Source organism: Echinops telfairi, unplaced genomic scaffold (assembly GCF_000313985.2).
Source record: "Echinops telfairi isolate 266 unplaced genomic scaffold, ASM31398v2 ScPeMD7_5;HRSCAF=22, whole genome shotgun sequence".
NCBI lineage: Eukaryota > Metazoa > Chordata > Mammalia > Afrosoricida > Tenrecidae > Echinops > Echinops telfairi.
In genome coordinates, this window is record NW_022103901.1 from 5075076 (window position 1) to 5082473 (window position 7398).

A 7398-nucleotide genomic window follows, 5' to 3' on the forward strand; every position below is an offset into this window, starting at 1 on the left:
CCCCACTCCCCCTTCCTTCTCCCTGTCCAGCAGCTCTTACTTCCACAGAGGCCACACTCTGGCTGGGCTCTGGCTTGGCTTTGCTGTGACCGCCAGCCTGGCCCGGAATGCCAGGTCTCCATCCTCGTAATCTTCCAGATGCACTTCAGACCCAGCCCTGCAGCAGCTAGACTTCTCCAGGCCCAAAGTGCTCCTTTTCAACCTGCTCCGCCATGGCCAGCCTGGGCAGTGTTTTGCCCAGTTGCACACAGGGATCACACAGTCAGAAGGAACTTGATGTCACGCAACACCAGCGAGTGCATGTCTACAGCACCCTGGTGGAGCAGTGGGTAAAGAGCTCAGCTGCTAACCAAAGGTGGGTGGTCCAAACCCACCAGCTGCTGTGTACGATAAAGACCTGGTGATCTGCTCCCATCTAAACTACAGAGGGGGACACCCTATGGGCATAGTTCTACTCGGTGCTACAGGGTCACTTGGCATCAGGATCCACTCGATGGCAGTGGGGTCTTGGGGTTTCTTTCAGTGAAGGCCTCACTTCCCTGCATGCCATTTAACTCCAACGACGTGACTACTGTCTTCTTCAACCCTCCTCTTGGCCTGAAGTATCAGACTCACAAATGAGATCAAAACGAAACTCCCTCCCATCTAGTCGATGCCGACAAATAATAATGGCTTTAACAATGACCTGACCAGAAATCAGCATCAAATTGTAATGCCAAAATGCTAATAGTGTCGCAGTCAAGAAACCAAACAAAGAGCCAAGACCTCATTTTGAGGACGAAGGGGAGCCTATCCCAAGCGAGTACTTCCAACCACCTCCTATGCATGTAAAAGCTGGGCAGTGAAGGAGGCAGGCTGACAGAGAATTGATGCATCTGAATTATGGTGCTGGCAACGAAGCGTGAGCGGACTGGGGCCTGTAAGAAGAACCAACAAAGCCCTCTTAGAAGTACAGCAAGACTTCCCACATATTTTGGACATGCTATCAGGAAGGACCAGCCCCTGGAGAAGGTCCTCAGGCATGGTAAGGTAGGAGGTCAGTACAAGAAGAAGACCCTCAAGGAGATGAACTGGCACGACGGCTGCAACAGTAGACTCATTGTAGCAATGATGGTACAGATGGCACAGGACCAGGCAGTGTTTCCTTCCGGTGCATACGGGCCACTGAGTCAGAAGCAATACCTAGCAACAACATTAAAGAATCAAGGCACATTAAAATCCAAATCCTCATTTCCCCATTCCCTTTAAATCTAACAGATAAAGATATTTTCCTTTCACACACACACACACACACACACACACACACACACACACATACACGGTACACTAGAGTAATAGCACACTGGGGTAAAATGCATTTCTGTGGTATCTGTTTATTAAACAACTTCTTCTCTCTTATAAGGTGTCCTTTTGTTCTTTCTGAACCAGGTTCAACGTGTTCACTTCCCAGCGATCAGGAAGAAATGGGTTCTATCAAGCAGGAGAGGCAAGCACAAAGGCACATGACTGAGGTTCTCTCCCTGCCTCCACTCCCTGTCCAGGATGGTGGGAGGGACACAGGATGAAAGACACCTCACCCAAGCTTCTGGTTACCTCAAGGCATTTGCCAAAACTGCAGGGTCTCTGTGGGGCTATTGCTTTTCCCCAGTGAGTTTGGTCTGTCCTTGGTTCCTGAGAAGAGAACTTCTAAAACCTTGGAGATTTCCCCAGCTGATCAACCTCTTTGAGCTCTCCAGACTACACCTAACCAAACAGGTTATGCTAATGAGTTAACTCCTGGGCAGGAGCTGATGGGGCCAGAAAGACCACCTTATGATATCAGGAACCTCTGGTAGGAAGCCTACAGAGTGAGACGCTAATGAAGACCTTGGGCATGGAAGCTCTAAGAGTGCCTGGCTAGTAAAAGACACTGATGTGTTTCGAAAGGTTGAGCATTCCTTGTCGGGACAGGGAAGTCCCATCTGAGGAAGCCCCCATCTGTCTCTTCTTATGCTTCCCTTTTCCTACAAGTGTAAGGACAGCACTTTCCAGGGTTCTGTGACGACTGAAGCTGGGAGCCGATGGGACAGAAGTGAGGAGGCAGGAAGAACAAGAGGGGCACAGAGAATCCAAAAGGGCTTCCAGAAGTGTGAGGGGGGATCCCATGATCTCGGAATTCAATTTCCCCACAAACTTGCTGACGCCTCCTTGTACCAGAGAAACCAGCAGCAGTGGGGACAGCAGCCAGGCTAGGAAAGAGTGGGTTCTCTTTACATCACAACACACAAACCAAAAAACCCAACCCACGGCCATGGAGTTGATGCTGACTCATAACAACTCTATAAGACAAGGCAGAACTGCCCCCGTGGGTTTCTGAGACTAACTCTACAGGAGTAGAAAGTCCTGTCTTTCTCCCACTGAGAGGCTCTGGTTTTGAATGGCGGACCTTGCCGTTAGCAGCCCAACTTTTAACCACAAAACATAGGATCACCTTAAAAACCACAACCAAAGCCACTTTTAGACTGATGGATGTATTTCAAAATAAGGTGTGGGTTTTTTTTTGGGGGGGGGGGTTCTTTCTTTCTCTTCCCCCTGACTAGCCCACCGCTGTTAACTCTCTTCTGACTCACAGCGACCCTTAGAGGAGAGAGAGCTGCCCTGCAGGGTCTCCAGGCTGCTATCTTGACAGAAGCAGAAAGCCTCATTTTGCTCCTGTGGAGCTGCTCCACCATCCAGTGGTGGATTTGAACCACTGACTTTGGGGCTAGAAGCCAACCACTTAACTACTGTGCCACCCAAGTCCAGGCTGTTCTAGTCTAAGAAACACCAGGTACTTGAAGTCAGAGATCCCTGGGGCGCCATGCACACAATCCCTTTTTTATGTAAAGCCCAGGCAGAGGCACTGGTCTGGCTGCCAACTGCTCCAAACGGGCACCTCACCACAACTCAGCGAGCAGACGGGACTACGCTGATCAAAGCTCCTTTGGGGAAAGAGTTCTCCTTTTACTACAATTTTGATGCCATTTTCTAAAAGTAAAACTCTTTTGCTAAACTGAACGTGTATTTTTGTTCAGCTAAGCTGTATCCTATGCAAAATATGGCAACTCAACATCTTGGGTTTCCAAAAACAAAACAAATGAAAAACACAACACTGCTTTTCCAGTATGAACTAAACTACAGATTGTGCCAAAGATAATCATCAACACCCTCACTAATACCCACATTGCTTCACCGCCAAGTGTGCCAGGCAAGCCCGGAGGGGGGAGGGGGACTCTGACAAGGGAACCCAGTGGCCCAGCTGTTCCCATCCCGCAGGTGTCTTAAACAAAAGTAGACCCCTGCTGACATCCAGCAGATGAGGTAAGCCACACATAAGGTAACAAGGAAACAGGTCAAGTACCCCCCAAAATTGTCATAACCAATCAATATGAACATCAAACTGCTTTGACTCCTCCATTCCCAACTCTGAAAGTACCCAGCCTTTGGGGAACTGTCACTCCTCAAAGCTGTATGCATCTGGCTCAGGCTCCAGAGCAATGCTCTCCTCTGCGAGACCGAAACCAAACTCGGGGCCATCAGTGGACTCAAAGTGGCCCTATTGGTCAGGGCAGAACGGCCCCTGTGGGTTTCCAAGACACTAACTGTTTACAGAAGTAGAAAGCTTCATTTTTCTCCTGAGGAAAGGCTGTTGGTTTTAAACAGCTGACCTTGTGGTTGGCACTGCCAACGTGTAACCTACTACATCACAAGCTTAAATAGCCCCCGCTGAGCTCTCAAGCACTATGGCATGCTGTCCATGCTGGAAGTTCAGTGGGAAACCAGCCACTCTGGGGAGAGGCCACAGAAACCCCACACACTGCTCTCAAACAGAACAGCACTACCTGTATACCGAATGCAGAGCCCAGGTATTTTCCTAAGCAGGCTTCTCACAACGCCTCATACTACTCTACAAGGTTACAAGCATGACTAATAGATTCACTCAACAAGATCAGTGATTTCCAACCACTTATTTCAAAAGTGTTTCTAAATCACTAAAGAAAGCAAATACCCAAATTTGGCAAGCTTACCTTGGATCTTTTATAATGCATATTAAAGTGTGTGTGTGTGTGTGTGTGTGTGTGTGTGTGTGTGTGTGTGTTCTATAGGATCACTATGAGTCAGAATCAACGTAGTGAGCGTTTTCTTTCGTGCTGAGATTGAGGGGAAGAAAAACGTGGAACAAAACTAAAAGCAAACAAAAAAGGACCAGGCTTATTGGTTGGATCTAGACTCATAGAACGCCCAGACTCAGGCCCTTCGTCAACCGTCAGGTCTGGAATGGAACTCACCCCTGCTCCCCCTATGGCTCAATTTTCAGGCAATCAAATAACTCACTGCCACTGAGTCAATGCTGACTCATGGCAACTCTCTAAGACAGAGGAGAGGTATCCCTGTGGGTTTCCAAGGCTGCAAATCTTTCAGGAAGCAGAGGAGGAAAAAAAAAGGAAGCAGAAAGCCTTATATTTTGCCTGCTGAGCAACTGGTGGATTTGAACTGCTGTCCTTGCAGTTAGTAGCTCCAGTACCACCTGGGTTCCTAGCCAAATAAACAGGTTTATACACATAAGGTGAGCAACAACAACTCCTCAGAATCATCAACTATTTCAGATCAAAAGGGCAGCCGTTTGTCCAAGAACACAGTTCAGAAGGCAGGAAGGATTAGGAGGAGGAATGGGAACTGGAAACACAGGGAGGAAGTGTGATCGGTGGGATAAGTGATGGTACCCTGTGGGAACTGCAATCAATGTCAGGGCATAAAGGGTGTGTGGACCATTAAACAGAAAACCTATTTGCTCCATAAACCTTTATCCAAGTCACGAAGAGTTTTTAGAAATCACACGTACATCAATTTCAAAAAGCAAACAAAACCTGGCTAACGAATTTGTAATTATTAAGTTGCCAATCTGCTAACACTGGACACCAAACTCAATGTAAGTTTGGGGCTGAAACACAAATGAAGAGAAGGGGCACAGGCAAACACTGTTGTGTTTAAACTGCAGACAGATGGCTTCATCTTCAGCCAAGACAGTCCTCATGGAGCATGGATCACCAATTCTAAGATACCTTTCCCCCACATACATACTTCAACATCTTGGGAATCTTAAAATGAATCATATGTCGGAGGGTCATTAATGGTGTTACTTTTTCCAGCATTGCATAGAGCAATAGTATGATGTTCCAACAAGCTCGTCTTAGAGGCAACGGCACAAAACAAAGCTATGTTGGCCAGCACTTACTGAGCACTAGGTCCCACGCCCCACATGTGAATTATTTCATGGAATACCCGCACCAACAACCCAGAACTGGCTCCAAGTATCTTCCCCACAGTGACAGTCGGCAAACTAGGAGAGGAGCTGGTCTAAGTCACAGCTGCCACCTGCCATGCTCCAACCCTGCCAGCCTTGCTGTTTCCACAGCAGGACGAGCTTACAAGACATCTGAGAGAGCCAGCTGCAGGTCCAAGCCTCAGCCATGTATCTTACAAGCTCTGTCCCTTGTTTTAATGAACCATAGGACTAAAGACACAGTGCTCCCAATAACAAGAACAGACAGGAACTCAAAGCATACACTATAGAGAAGAGCTGGTAACTGTCTTGTCAGATATCAAGTTATAAGCATATCAAAACCCATCACTTTTTTCTTTCCAAACATCTGGAATTCCATTTCTACACAAAAGTGCACATCTTTTTTTCTTTAGAATGTCCAATGGCCTCCAGAAAAATAATGCAAGTATTTCCACAATCTGTACCTGGATTTTGCCAAGAATCTTATTATTGAAATACCAAACCCATTACCATCAAGTTGATTCAGACGAGCAAGTCTATGGGGGTTTCCAAGGCTGTCCATCTTTCTGGCTACAGATTGTTACAACTCTGTCCACCAGACCAATCAGTAGGGCTCGTTAGCAGCTAACCGTTTTAACCACTGCGCCAAGAACTCCTTTACTATTAAGTCTAATTATTTTATAATTAAGTATATTCTTAAAATAGGTTCCAATAAAACAGCGTGCCGTAACAATCCAGAAACTTCTACAATACAAACCAGATGTCAAGCTACTTTTGGGAAGAATTCTTGGCTTCAAAACACAAAACACACCTTTGGCTTCACACTGCCGACAGCACCAAGAAGGCAGAGGGCTTTTCGGCAGGTCATTCAACGGTGACTTTACCTTCCTCAAGCTCAGCACCCACACGGTTGGTAGGGCCCATTTTGAAGGAAAGCAACGGTGATTGTCAGTCATGTGTCCATTCCCTCCCTAGTATCTGTTTTCCTGTTTCCACCCCACCCCCACCCCACCCCCCGACTGGGACTGACCCCATTTCCAGATTCAAAGAGAGACCCTAACGATCTGGCCAGAATGTCCCATAGTCCTAGCCACAGAGGTGGCCTTGGAGACAGGTATACAACTCCAAGTAGGCCCCTTAGTGGAGGCTCCAACCCAGGCTGGCAGAGGAGTAGACCACTTTCTCTGCTGGATGTAAAGCCAGCACAAGGAGGGCCTCGAGGATGGTTCTGGGGTCCCAGCACCAGGAAAGGGACAGAGGTCAGGTCCTGGCCAGACCATTGGAACCACTTTAGATTTTCTAGTTAATAGAATACATTCTTCGTGGAACCCATTTAAGCTAGGAGTCAGAATCAAACCAAAGGCAGTTGAGTATTTTGCTTAAGGGGAGGGATTTTTTTGCTTTATTTTTTCTCTTTGAAATCTGAAAACATCCAGCTTTTAAAAATTAACACAAAATTGGTATCAGGAAGTGTGGTCCTCTAACTAAAACAACAAAAGTGTGGAGGTGGCTGAAGAAAGGAAACAGGGCCAGCAGCAAGAAGCACTGTACTGACCCAGTCTTTACTATCCGAGGACGAAGCAGCCACCAGAAGAGGACTGGTGTGGGAAAGCACAAGGTATCTCTCCTGGCATTCTAGGCCCATCTGCGAGGAAGAGGCAAACAGGAGAAGGAAACCCAGCTTTGCTGAGAGGCCTTTCTGCTGTGAACTCCAGGGCGACCACAAGATGTTAAAAGAGTAAGCAGGACAGAGGGAGGCAGAGGACAGGCAGACCAAGCAGAAGGCAGAGCTGCAGGGCAGAGTGGACAAAAGAACCCTAAGTCCTATGTCTCTCCCAACGACTTGCGAGATATGCTTAGCCTGCAAGTGGGAAACCTCATTCAAGATGCCATCAGGAAGCATGCCAGGGGCTGGGGACAAAGACAACAACAACCCTCCCCCATCCGTTATTTCCAACTGCCCTGGAGGAACGTCTAACCTGAACTGGAAGCAAGGCCAAGAAGATGGACGGATTCTAGACTTGAGAGAAAAGGTCAGATTTCAGTTCTAGACCCTAGCATTGCACAAAGCACGCGCGGGGGGTGTGGGGTGTGTG